This window comes from Lissotriton vulgaris, chromosome 10 (genome assembly GCF_964263255.1).
Source record: "Lissotriton vulgaris chromosome 10, aLisVul1.2, whole genome shotgun sequence".
Classification (NCBI taxonomy): Eukaryota; Metazoa; Chordata; class Amphibia; order Caudata; family Salamandridae; genus Lissotriton; species Lissotriton vulgaris.
This window is the reverse complement of record NC_141698.1, coordinates 616526347-616539835: the sequence shown is the minus strand read 5'-3', so window position 1 is coordinate 616539835 and position 13489 is coordinate 616526347. Positions and strand designations below refer to the sequence as shown.

The following is a 13489-nucleotide window of genomic DNA, read 5'->3' as shown; positions in this document are numbered from 1 at the left end:
ACGTTGAACTACCACAAATCTCATCTTCAGCCGTCCCATGTACAACAATACCTGGGAGCAACAATAGATACTCTAGCAGCAAAAGCATACCCAAACACTGCAAGAATCAACAGTATGCAACTGCTTCTCCAAAAGTTCAAGCCCCAACACTCGCTCTCTGCCTGAGTGTTTATGCAACCCATAGGCATGATGGCTTTGTGCATCTTCATAGTCCCTCACGCAAGACTACACATGCATCCGCTACAAGAGTGCTTAGCACGGCAGTGGAACCAGGCTCAAGGACAATTGAAAGACCTAGTGTTGGTGACCAGTCGTGCATGCAACTCTCTGCATTGGTGGAATCCACAAAACCTTTGCAAGGGATGACTGTTCCAAGAGCCTATACCACAAATAGTATTGACGACGGACGCATCCCTGATAGGATGGGAGCCCATGTCCTTCAGTACACAGTGCAGGGCCTATGGACAACACAACAAAAGAAAATGCACATCAACTTGCTAGAGCTAATGGCAATTTTTCTGGCAATGAAAGCTTTCAAAGTACATTTATGCAACAAGACTGTGTTGGTCCGGACGGACAACATGACTGCAATGTACTACATACAGAAACAGGGAGGAACACACTCTCCACAGGTATCACATCTAGCCCAAAGCATGAGGAAGTGGGCCATTCAAAGAAACATTTTTCTGATGGCGGAACACCTCCCAGGCAAGGACAACCAAATAGCGGATCTGCTCAGCAGACACAGCCAACAGATGCACGAGTGGGAGATTCATCCCACAGTGCTACAACCATATTTCCAACAGTGGGGGCAACCAGAGATAGACCTGTTCGCCACAAAGGAAAACGCAAAATGCCAGTACTTTGCCGCCAGGTTTCCACATCCGCAGTCACAGGGCAATGCGATATGGATGAACTGGTCATGCAAATTTGCGTACGCTTTTCCCCCAGCACCGTTAATACCGCTAGTGGCACGCAAACTACGCCAGCATTCACTGACACTAATCCTGGTTGCTCCAACATGGGCGAGGCTACCATGGTACACAACTTTTCTAGAACTTTCCGTGGTGCCTCATCAAAGACTGCGGCTAACACCCACTCTGCTCACTCAAAACCATGGAGACATTCAGCACCCAGATCCGCAACAACTGAACCTTGCAATTTGGCTCCTGAAGTCTTAGAGTTTGGGTACCTAAACTTACCTCCTGACTGTATGAACATTATCAAGGAGGCAAGAAAACCTACTACCAGAGCATATTACGCTGCAAAGTGGAAGCGTTTTGCCATTTACTGTAATAACAATGACATAAACCCACTAAATGCTTCAACGCAAAATATCATTTGCTATCTTTTGCACCTACATCGTTGCAATCTAGCTTATTCATCTATAAGAATGCACTTAGCTGCCATTGCAGCTTATCTTCAAAACAGGCAGCATCTTTCGCTGTTTAGAGTGCCTACAATTAAAGCATTCATGGAGGGACTCAAACGAATTATCCCCCCAAAACACCCACCTTCACCTGTCTGGAACCTAAACATCGTTTTAACCAGACTAATGGGGCCACCATTTGAACTGTTGCATTCATGTGAATTACAATTTCTAACATGGAAGGTGGCTTTTCTTGTAGCAATTACTTCGCTTAGAAGAGTTAGCGAGCTGCAAGCCCTAACTATTCAAGAGCCATTCATCCAAATACATGCAAATAGGGTAGTTCTTAGAACAAACCCTAAATTTATGCCAAAAGTGGTATCCCATTTTCATATCAATCAAACAATAGAACTGCCAGTGTTTTTTCCAAATCCACAGTCTGTACCTGAAAGGGTGCTACATACACTAGAGGTCAAGAGAGCTCTTCTATACTACATTGATAGAACTAAGGATTTTAGAAAAACTAAACAGTTTGTTGCATTTTCACCACAACACCAAGGCAACCCAATCTCAAAATCTGGGTTAACCAAATGGATAGTTAAGTGCAATCAAATATGTTATCTAAAGGCAAAACGCACTTTAACAGTTCCCCCAAGAGCGCATTCTACACGCAAACTAGGGGCATCCATGGCTTTCCTAGGAAACATTCCTCTAGAGGAAATATGTAGACCAGCCACAGGGTCTACCATACATACTTTCACGACACACTATTATGTAGATGTACATTCCAAACAGCAAGCTGCTGTAGGACAGGCTGTTCTAAAAACTGTTTCAGACTGCTGCAGCTGGCACAGGTAGCCACCGCTAAGGGAGAGACTGCTATACATTCTATGCACAGATATGAATTCAGCAGCCCACATGCCTGGAACGGAATATGCTACTTACCAGTATGCATCTGTTCTTGGCATGTAGGGCTGCTGACATTCATATCGCCCACCCTCCTCCCCGGTGCCTGTCGCTGCTGTAGCATTCATTCTTACTTTCTTGCATGGACATCTCTTTCTGTACCATACTCCATCTCTGCCACAATGGCGAAAAACAATCTGAGGATGGAGAGGATGCCCATGCGCACTGTGGTCCAGGGGAGGAGCCACCTATCTCGTGATACTTCGAAGACTCTTCCAGGACAACAATGTGCAATCATCCGGACCCAACACTAGGCGGCGATCTATGCACAGATATGAATGTCAGCAGCCCTACATGCCAAGAACAGATGCATACTGGTAAGTAGCATATTCCTTCAGACAGCCTGCCCATCAGGACCTTGTGATGGACTGTGTCAAAGGCTGCTGACAAGTCTAATAAAATCAGAATAACCTTTCCTCCTCTGTCCAGCGCCTCCCTCACCTTCTCAGTGGATTTAATTAGAGCCAGCTCTGTGCTATGGTCCGCTCTAAAACCATATTGCGAGGGGTTGAGCAGATAGTTGTTTCAGAGATATGAGCTAAGTTGTGTGTTTATAGCCTTTTCAACAACCTTGGCCGGAAGTCGGAGTCTTGAAATTGGTCTGTAGTTGTTTGGATTGCTGGGATGCAAAGTTGTTTTTTTTAATAAGGGAAGAATGCAGGACTTCTTCCACTGGATAGGGAATATGCCTGATGTAATTATATTATTAAACAGTGTAGTGAGGGTTGGCCCTATTATTTCCAGGATTTGTCTCAGTATTGAAGCCGGGCAGGGGTCCAACGGAGAGTCGGACCGAATGGAGGACAGACGGTTTATAACCCTATGTGGTTCTAGCATAGTAAAATTAGCTAACACAGGAGTGTTTGATTCCATGCTTTGTGACATTTTTGTTTCCTTTTGTGCGAAGTTAAAAGTGGAGAATATAGTGTTCGAGGCATATGAGCTGCAGATTGCACACTATGCCTAGATCGCCACCTACTGTTGGGCCCGGATGTTTGCAGTTTGTTTTTGTCTTGAAAACTCTCTGGAAGTCACGGGATAGGTGACTCCTCCTTTGGATCATATTGCGCATGGGCATCGGCTCCATCCTTAGATTTTTTTTCCTGCCACTGGGCTTGGATGTGTTTCCTGAGCTCCGTGTTGGAACCTATTTCCTTCCGCGCGCAATACTCACCTACTCCAACGGTATTGTTCCGAACACATTTCCAATAGACGCTACTCTTCAACTCCGAATTCTTCGATTCTGGTCGTCGACGAGGCCTTCGGGCCTACCCAGGCCACATCTTCCAGCTCATGGAAAGGACGCCATTTAAAAAATGTCCTCCATGTGGGTCGAAGTTTCCCCACACCGATCTCCATGAGGTGTGCAACCTTTGCCTCTAACCGGAGCACGAGGCCAGAGACTGTTCTGCGTGTACCTCTTCTCTTTCTGCTCCAAGAAGGCAATTCGGGACCGACTAGCTCGAAGAACAATGGCTCGCTCGTCAGCTTCCATCCCGGACGACATCTTCGAAGAGGGCGTGACGTCCCAGAGCAACTGCATGAACATGGCGTTGATAGCAACTCCGAGGCCGAAGAGTCAGAAGTCGAGGACATCACTCCGGCACAGAGGGTCGTAAGTAAGAACGTCGACCCCAAACCTTCCTCAACACCTTCCAAAAAGGCTTCGGTCACACCCTCACCTTCGGGCCCGGGTGTGCACACAAGAGACTGCTTCCCATGCCCCGCCTTTGAGCTCGGCAAAGAAGCCTAATAAGCCTTTAGTCGACTCTGGCTCGAATCAGCCTACCCCCGGTGCCGGAGTCCACCTACTGGCACCGTCTACTTCCTCCACGCCAGCTGCTTCCTCATCTAAGCACTCTGCGTCGAAGACCAGCACCCGCTCCTATGCACCTAAATCACACTCAGAGCCAAGCAAGAAATTGCCATTCAAAGCACCCAACTCTCACACTTCTGAGCCGAAAAAACCCTCTGAACCAAAAAAGCCATTGGAACCGAGAAAACCTTTGGAGCAGGAAAAGACAAATGTTCCATCAACCAAAGACACTGCCAAGGAACGTGTTCCAAAGCCAAGAGATCCTCAAAGCTCGGTGCCCAAAAAACCATTGGCATCAAAGGATCTACCCTCTACAGATGACTTATTCCGTCCAGACCCTATATGAAAGACTATCTAAAGATCCCAAAACTGGTCTACTAACCATTACATCTAAAAAGAGACCACTAGACTCACTGGCTCCTCATCCTAAAAAGGACATTGCAACATCTCCTCTAAGGATACCTTCTCCTCCTCCATCTCACATTCCTTCACCACATCCTCCCCTATCACATCACTCCCCTATACCATCTCCTACTCTGCTACCATAAGATGATGGGGACACTTCTAATGACACTGGGGATGGCGCACACAGTGAGCCACCAGATAATTCTACTACTCCTGGCTCACCTGACCCTTGGAATGACTATAGCACCCCAGATGTCCCTAACGTCCCACAAAACGACTTGTATCCCTCCAGGCCTTCCCCACCAGAAGACACTATGGGGTTGAACCAACTTGTACATAGGGCTGCCCAATATCATGGGGTTGACCTACATACTGACCCAGTGGAGGAAGACTTCCTTATGGATACCTTTGATACTACACAAAGGTCCACCTCAACTTTACCTATGCCTAAAGGGGTTATTAAGCAAGCATCAGAAGTCTTCAAAGATCCGGTTAGGGCTCGAATCATCAACCCCCGAATCGAAAAAAAAGTATAAAGCTGCCCCTTCTGATCCAGCATACATTAAAGGGCCTGCACCATTAGACTCCCTTGTAGTCTCCAACGCACGCAAGAGAGCAAATACACAAACATCAGTCGAGGCTCCCCCACCAGATAAAGAGTCTACGCTCCTTGACGCATCAGGTAAAAGAACAGCATCACAGGCTGCAAACATTTGGCGTATTGCCAATACTCAGGCATTACTTGCAAGATACGATAGGGCACATTATGATGAATTAGAATCCGTAATGCAGCACCTTCCAGATAAATATAAAAATAGGGCAAATGAGGTTATACACGAGGGTAAAAACATCACAAATACCTCTATTTGCTGTGCCCTAAATGCAGCAGATACTGCTTCATGGGCAATTAATACCGTGTCCTCTTACGTAGACATGCTTGGCTACGCATTTCAGGGTTTAAACCTGAAGTACAAAGTGCCATCCTCAACCAAAGCTTTGATGAGCAACACTTATTTGGGCCTAATGTGGACATATCCCTCGAGAAAATGAAAAAAGATACGGACACAGCAAAATCTATGGGAGCCTTGCAGTGGCATCCTCCCAGATGGGCTTTTCGTTGTTCATCTTACAGAAGCACCAACAGGGGATACTCCTCAGATACTCCTTCTACCTCTTTCAAAGCCCCTACCCAATCCACCTATGGCAGAGGCTACCAAAGAGGGGGTTTCAGGGGTAACAACAACAAAGCCAGAGGCAAAACTAATCACTCCTGCTCTGCCTCCACCCCCACCCCCGCCCAATGACTTTCCCCTACTTCCCCCACCACATTCCACTCCAGTTGGGGGAAGACTACAACAATCGGATCAACATCACATCAGACAGGTGGGTGCAACAAATAATTCAATCAGGTTACTGTCTAGAACTAACATCTACCCCCCAAACATACCACCCAAACAGCGACCAATGTCACAAGAACATCTAGTTCTACTAAGACAAGAGGTAACATCTCTCCTACAAAAAAGCGCAATAGAATTAGTTCCATTGCATCAATAAAACAAGGGAGTTTACTCCCTGTACTTTCTTATCCCAAAAAAGGACGGCTTTCAGGCCTATTCTAGACCTCAGGCCGCTAAACCTGTACATACAATCAGACCACTTCCACATGGTCACACTTCAGCAGGTCCTTCCTCTTCTGTTACAAAACTACTTCCTTGCTACCCTAGATCTCAAGGACACCTATTTCCACATTCCTGTTCACAGAGCTCACAGAAAGAATCTTAGATTTGTACCAGACGGTCAGCACTATCAATTCAAAGTACTCCCATTCTGAGTCACAACAGCACCAAGAGGGTTTACCAAGTGCCTAGCAGTAGTAGCAGCACACTTGCGAAGACAGCATATTCATGTCTTCCCATTTCTTGACAACTGGCTCATAAAAGCCAGCTCACACAGTCGGTGTGTACAACACACTCACACCACCATCCAATTACTCCACGACTTGGGGTTCACAATAAACCACACCAAATCTCACCTACAACCGCCCCAGGTACAACAATATCTCGGTGCCACATTAAACACCTCAACAGCGCTCGCTTATTCATGTCCTGCCAGGATAACAAATATGCAACCGCAACACTCTCTTCCAGCTCGAGTGTTCATGCAACTAATAGGGATGATGGCCTCTTGCATATTCATCGTACCTCATGCAAGGCTACAAATTCGTCCTATTCAAGAGTGCTAGCACGACAATGGAACCAGGCTCAAGGTCAATCAATCAAGAGTATTTGTAAAGCACGCTACTCACCCGCTAGGGTCTCAAGGTGCTTGGGGGGGCTGCTACTGCTCTAAAAGCCAGGTCTTGAGTTGCTTCCTAAAGGAGAGATGGTCCTGGGTGAGTCGTAGGTGGTTTGGGAGGGTGTTCCAGGTCTTGGCCGCCAGGTAGGTGAAGGATCTTCCTCCGGTGGTGGTTCTGCGGATCGGTGGCGAGGGTGAGGCTGGCGGAGCGGAGCTGGCGGGTTGGCGTATAGAATGTGAGGCGGTTGTTGAGGTATTCGGGGCCCAAGTCGTGGAGAGCCTTGTGTGCGTGGGTGAGGAGTCTGAACGTGATCCTTTTGCTGACGGGGAGCCAGTGCAGGTCCCTCAGGTGGGCGGAGATGTGGCTGTGTTGGGGGATGTCCAAGACTAGTCGTGCTGAGGCGTTCTGGATGCGCTGGAGTCTTTTCTGTAGTTTGGCGGTGGTCCCAGCGTAGAGGGCGTTCCCGTAGTCCAGACGGCTGGTGACGAGGGCCTGGGTGACCGTTTTCCTGGTTCCAGTGTGGGATCCAGCAGAATATCTTACGGAGCATGCGGAGAGTGTTGAAGCAGGAGGAGGTACTGGCGTTAACTTGCTTGGCCATCATGAGGGAGGAGTCCAGGATGAAGCCCAGGTTGCGTGCGTGGTCCGTGGGCTTGGGTGGGGGGGCCCAGAGCAGGGGGCCACCAGGAGTCGTCCCAGGCGGAGATGGATGGGCCGAGGATGAGGACTTCCGTCTTGTCTGAGTTCAGTTTAAGGCGGCTGAGCTTCATCCAGTCTGCAATGTCTTTCATTCCGTCCTGGAAGCTGGCTCTGGCGGAGGTGGGGTCGTTGGTGAGGGAGAGGATCAGTTGGGTATCATCGCCGTAGGAGATGATGTTGAGGTTGTGCTTGCGTGCGATGGCTGCGAGGGGGCTCATGTAGACGTTGAAGAGGGTGGGGATGAGCGAGGAGCCTTGAGGTACGCCGCAGATGATCTTGGTGGCTTCTGCGGGAAGGGCGGGAGACGGACTCTTTGGGTTCTGTCTGAGAGGAAGGATATGATCCATTCCAGGGCCTTTCCTTGGATCCCGGCGTGGCGGAGGCGGGTTGTCAGGGTGCGGTGGCAGACCGTGTCGAACGCAGCAGAAAGGTCGAGCAGGATGAGGGCGGCGGTTTCTCCGTTGTCCAGCAGGGTCCGGATGTCGTCGGTGGCCGCGATGAGGGCGGTCTCAGTGCTGTGGTTCGCTCGGAATCCGGACTGCGATGGGTCGAGGGGACCGTTCGTCTCCAGGAAGGCTGTCAGCTGTTTGTTGACGGTTTTCTCGATGACTTTTGCAGGGGAGGAGCGAGATGGGGCGGAAGTTCTTGAGGTCTGAGGAGTCTGCGTTGGGTTTCTTCAGGAGGGCACTGATCTCTGCGTGCTTCCAGCTCTCTGGGAAGGTGGCGGATATGGAGTTGTTGATGATGTCCCGAAGTTTGGGTGCGATGATGGAGTCGTCTTTGTTGAAGATGTGGTGTGGGCAGGGATCGGCTGGGGAGCCCGAGTGGATGGTGTTCGTCGTGTGGGTGGTATCTTCTGTGCTGACCTGAGTCCAGGCGTACATGGTGGTGGTGGGGGGTGTAGGTTCGGTGGTGGGGTATATGTTCTGAGCGCCGAAGCTGTTGTATATGTCAACGATCTTACGGTGAAAAAAGGTGGCCAGAGAGTTGCAGAGGTCTTGAGAAGGCGTGACTTCGTTGTTGATGGCGTTTGGGTTGGAGAGCTCTTTCACGATGTTGAAGAGTTCCTTGCTGTTGTGGGTGTTGTTGTCCAGTCGTTCTCTGAATGATGACCTTTTGGTGGTGCGGATCAGCTGGTGTTGTTTGCGGGTGGCGTTCTTTAGGGCTGTCATGTTGTCCGTTGACTGGTTGTGGCGCCAGGCTTTCTCGAGGTCACGGCAGGATTTCTTGGAGTCTTTGAGATTGTTGGTGAACCACGCGGCTTTCTTGCTGTTGAGGTTGCTGGGAGGATTTTTCAGTGGAGCAAAGGTGTCGGCGCAGTCGGTGATCCACTGTGTGAGGTTGTGGGCTCCTTCGTTGGGGTCCGTGGTGTTGGTGGGAGGGTTTAGGCGCAAGGAGGTGTTGAGTTGGTCGGTGGTGAGTTGGTCGGTGGTGATCTTGCTCCAGCATCTTCGGGGGGGGGGGGGTTGTTGAAGTCGGTGTTGGGTCGTGGTTTTCCTGAAGTTGAAGTGTACGCAGCTGTGGTCGGTCTAGTGGAGCTCGGTGGTGTGGCTGAAGGAGATGTGGTTGCTGGAGGAGAAGACCGGGTCGAGCGTGTGGCCGGCGTAATGGGTGGGGGTGTTGACCAGTTGCTTGAATCCGAGGTTGGCGAGGTTGTCTAGTAGGGCAGTGGTGTTGTTGTCCTGGTCGTTCTCCAGGTGGAAATTGAGGTCTCCTAGGAGGATGTAGTCGGGGGAGGCGAGGGCGAGTGGGCTGATGAAGTCTGCGATGGCCTCGCTGAAGTGTGAGCGTGGTCCTGGGGGGGTCTGTAGATGAATGTTCCTCTGAGGGTGGTCTTGGGGTCGGTGTGAATCTGGAAGTGCAGGTGCTCTGCGGTGGCGCGGGTGTCGTCGGTGTTGGTCGTGATGCGGATAGTGTTTCTGTGGGCGATGGCGATGCTTGACGCGGTCCCTCCGGATGATATTGTAGCTGTCCAGGATGGCGATGTCGGGGGCTGAGGAGGCGTTCATCCAGGTTTCCGTGAAGAAGGCGACGTCTGCTGCCGTTTTGTCCAGGAGGTCCCATACGACGGCGTGCCTGTGGATGGAGCGGGTGTTGAGTAGGATGCACTTGAGGTGGTTGTTGTTGGCGGCTGTTTTGGCAGGCGTGGTGCAGGACAGAGTGCAGGTGAAGTAGCAGGCGTGGCAAGTGAAGGCTCAGTGGGTGCGTTTCGGGGTGGCTTGGTAGCAGGCTTGATGTCAGCCGGTGTTGAGTGTGTGGAGTGTGGCGGCGTCGTAGCTCAGTCGGGTTGGCTGGCTTTGGCGGGTCCAGGGGTTCTGGCGTGGGCGCGGTCCAGGCGCGGACAGGCGTAGACGGGCTTGCCTTTGGCGTACACGCGGTCCCCGCCATTTATGGCGAAGTGGGAGGGAGGAGCTGCTGGGAGGCGGGTGCGGGGCGGCGAATGGGGAGCGGGAGACAGGAGAAGGGGGCGGGCCGCAGCAGAGAAGCGGCGGGGAGCAGAGGGGGGGTTGGAAAGAACGGGAAAGCGGAGCGGGGGAGAGCGAGGGCAAGCCTGGAGAGCGAGGACAAGCCTGGGCAAGATTCACGAGTGGGAACTTCATCCACAGTTCTTCAACCATTCTTTCAGATGTGGGGACAACCTCAGAAAGACCTCTTCACTACCCACGAAAACGCAAAATGCCCAAGCTTCGCCGCCAGATATCCACACCTGCTGTCCAAAGGCAATGCAATATGGATGAACTCGTCCGGCAAATTTGCGTACGCTTTTCCACCTCTCCCACTACTTCCATTAGTGGTACGCAAAATACAACAGCATTCCCTAACACTCATTCTGGTAGCTCCAACTTGGGCCAGACAACCGTGGTACACCACACTGCTGCACTGCAACTTTCAAAAGCTATACCCGTCTCTACGCTTAATAACCCAGAACCATGGAGAGATCAGACACCCAGAACCAGCTCAATCTGGCTCCTGAGGTCATAGTTTGGTTACCTTAACCTTCACCCTGAATGTATGAACGTTATTAGAGGCTAGACGTCCCACCACAAGGGCATGTTATGCAGCCAAGTGGAAAAGCTTTTTAATATACTGTAAAAACAACCACACCAATCCTTTAGATGTGTCTATTCAACACATCATAGGATACTTACTACACCTGCAAAAATGTAACTTAGCGTACACGTCTATTAGGCTGCACCTTGCTGCCATTGCAGCATACCTACAAAATAGACCACATCTATCACTTTTTAGAGTACCTGCCATAAAGGCTTTTATGGAGGGCCTCAAAAGAATAATTCCACCCAGAACACAACCTTCAACAGTGTGGAATCTGAACATTGTTCTCACAAGGTTAATGGGACCTCCATTTGAACCTTTACATAAATGTGAATTGCAGTTCTTAACTTGGAAAGTTGTTTCCTAATAGCTATTTCTTCTCTCAGAAGAGTGAGATACATGCATTCACCATTCAAGAACCTTTTCTGCAAATGCACCACAATAAAGTTGTTCTACGAACTAATCCTAAATTCCTTCCAAAAGTCATTTCACCCTTTCACCTCAATCAATCTGTAGAGCTGCTTCTATTCTTCTCGCAGACACCGTTGCAGAAAGAGCTCTTCATACCTTAGGTGTCAAAAGAGCTTTACTTTACTATATTGAAAGAACACAACCTTTTCGCAAAACAAAACAGCTTTTTGTGTCCTTTTCACCACCACACAAAGACAACCCTATCTCAAATCAGGGATAGCTAGGTGGATTGTTAAATACATACAGATTTGTTACCACAAAGCTAAACGTACGCTATCTGTTCCTCCTAAAGCCCATTCTACAATGAAGCTTCAATGGCATTTTTAGGGAACATTCCCTTAGATGACATATGCAAAGCAGCTACCTGATCTACAACGCACACTTTCACATTACACTATTGTGTAGATGTGCAAACTAAACAAGAAGCTACTGTGGGCCAGGCTGTACTCAAAACACTGTTTCAAACTACTGCAACAGATACGGGTAGTCGCCGCTAAGTGTGGGTACTTCTATATAATATATGCATAGTGTGTAATCTGCAGCTCATATTCCTCGAACGGAAAATGCTACTTACCAGTATGTATCTCTTCTTGGCATGTAGAGCTGCAGAGTTACACACACTCACCTGCCTCCCTGGCTTCCTTTAGCTGTTGCAGTATTATCTTAACTAGATTCAGCTTACATGGACATCCTTCCTTTTCTTTCAAAGCTCCATCATTTCCCTAATGGCGAAAAACAATCTGAGGATAGAGCCGATGCCCATGCGCAATATGATCCAAAGGAGGAGTCACCTATCCCGTGACTTCCAAAGACTTGTCAAGACAAAAACAAACTACATACTTCCGGGCCCAACACTAGGTGGCGATCTATGCACAGTGTGTAACTCTGCACCTCTACATGCCAAGAACAGATGCATACTGGTAAGAAGCATTTCCTTCTACTTTTTGTTGGAAAAATGTGGCTAATGTTTCACACATCTCTGGACTGCTTTGGTTCTTGAGAGCCTCTGGGGCCATGAGTTTGGAGATGGTTTTAAAAAGTACCTTGGGGTCAGATTTGGCCTGAGTGATTTGTTCTGTGTAGGACGTCTTTTTGTTTTCCAACAGTTTATCTTTATACTGCCTGAGACTAAGCTTGTAATTGTTCTTATCCATACTAGCATAGCATTTCCTCTACGCCCTTTCTAGACGTTTGCAGGACTGTTTTAGTGCTTTTAATTCTTCTGAGAACCATAGGGCGGACGGATTCTTCCTTTTAGGGATCCATTTTTTGATAGGTGCGAGTTTGTTGCAGGTTTCCTCTAGCCATTCCTTATATGCAGAGGCCGTGTCTTCCACCATTGAGGGGTGGGGGCGCTTGGTGCAATTTTGCATTTCCCCTAGGTCTTTGCTGTCTGTTTTTCCAAACTCTTTCCCCCGTGTTCCCTGGAAGATCAGATGTGATTTTATGACCTCTGGGGTCTTTGACCTAAAAAAAAATAGCGCTGTGATCAGACCATACCAGAGGGATCACCCAGGTGACTGTGAGAGCGGGATGGTTGGAATATATTCCGTCTAAAGTATGTCCCTTGCTGTGTGTTGGTCCATCAATCAGCTGTTAAGGTTCACCTGCCTCCATCAACTGTTCTAGAGCTACGGTGTCCGGATTGGATAAATACTCCAGATAGAAGTTGAAATCCCCTAGTTCAGAGAAGGCGTCTGCGCATAACCCTTCTTTGAGCAGTGACCCCAGCTGTTCCAGGAAACCACCCCTTGGACCCGGAGGACGATAAAGGAGTATCCCCTAAAGGGTACTGTGGTGTGAGGTGAGAATGCTAAATGAGATAGCCTCACAAGAGGCATTTGAGGCCTTGTGGAATAGGGTTCCAATAAGTGGTGATAGATAGCTGCTAGACCTCCCCCTCTTCCATGAGGTCTGTCCAAGGTATGACAGTGAAATCCAGGTGGGGTGGCGTTAGCTAGGTCAGGCCCGGAGATCTGATCCAACCATGACTCGGTAACGAAAGCCAGATTAATGTCATGTTCTACAATGAGGCGAGCGCATTCCGTGCTATGCTTGATTAATGATCTAGCATTCAACAACATGCCTCTAAGAGGTGGTGGGTCGACATTAATGTCCCTCTTCCCTATTCTGTCGCTGGGGCCCGAGACAGAGAAGTCCAGACTGAGCGGCAGATGGGTTTTACAGGAGGAGCAGAGATAGTTCTGGGACCTTTGGATGCTCTTTCTAGAGGTATGCAAGGACACCTGGCATCACCCCCATTTTGGGTCCAGTTTATTGAGGTCCTCCCTGGTGTAAGTCTGCCTTATTGGATTGAAATGGCCAGGGGGACTGGTCCTGAGCCCGGCCCGAGCACGGATGGGCGCAGATGGGCTTGCCTTAAGCGTGTCCGCTGCGCGTACGTAACAGCGTG

The 13489-nt window shown here is 49.3% G+C and overlaps 1 protein-coding gene across 2 annotated transcripts in view; it reads left to right on the top strand.

Moving 5' to 3' along the window:
* Positions 1–13489, top strand: part of ACVR2B (activin A receptor type 2B) — a 413701-nt gene that overhangs the window by 378283 nt on the left and 21929 nt on the right. The gene's annotated exons all lie outside the window — the stretch shown is intronic.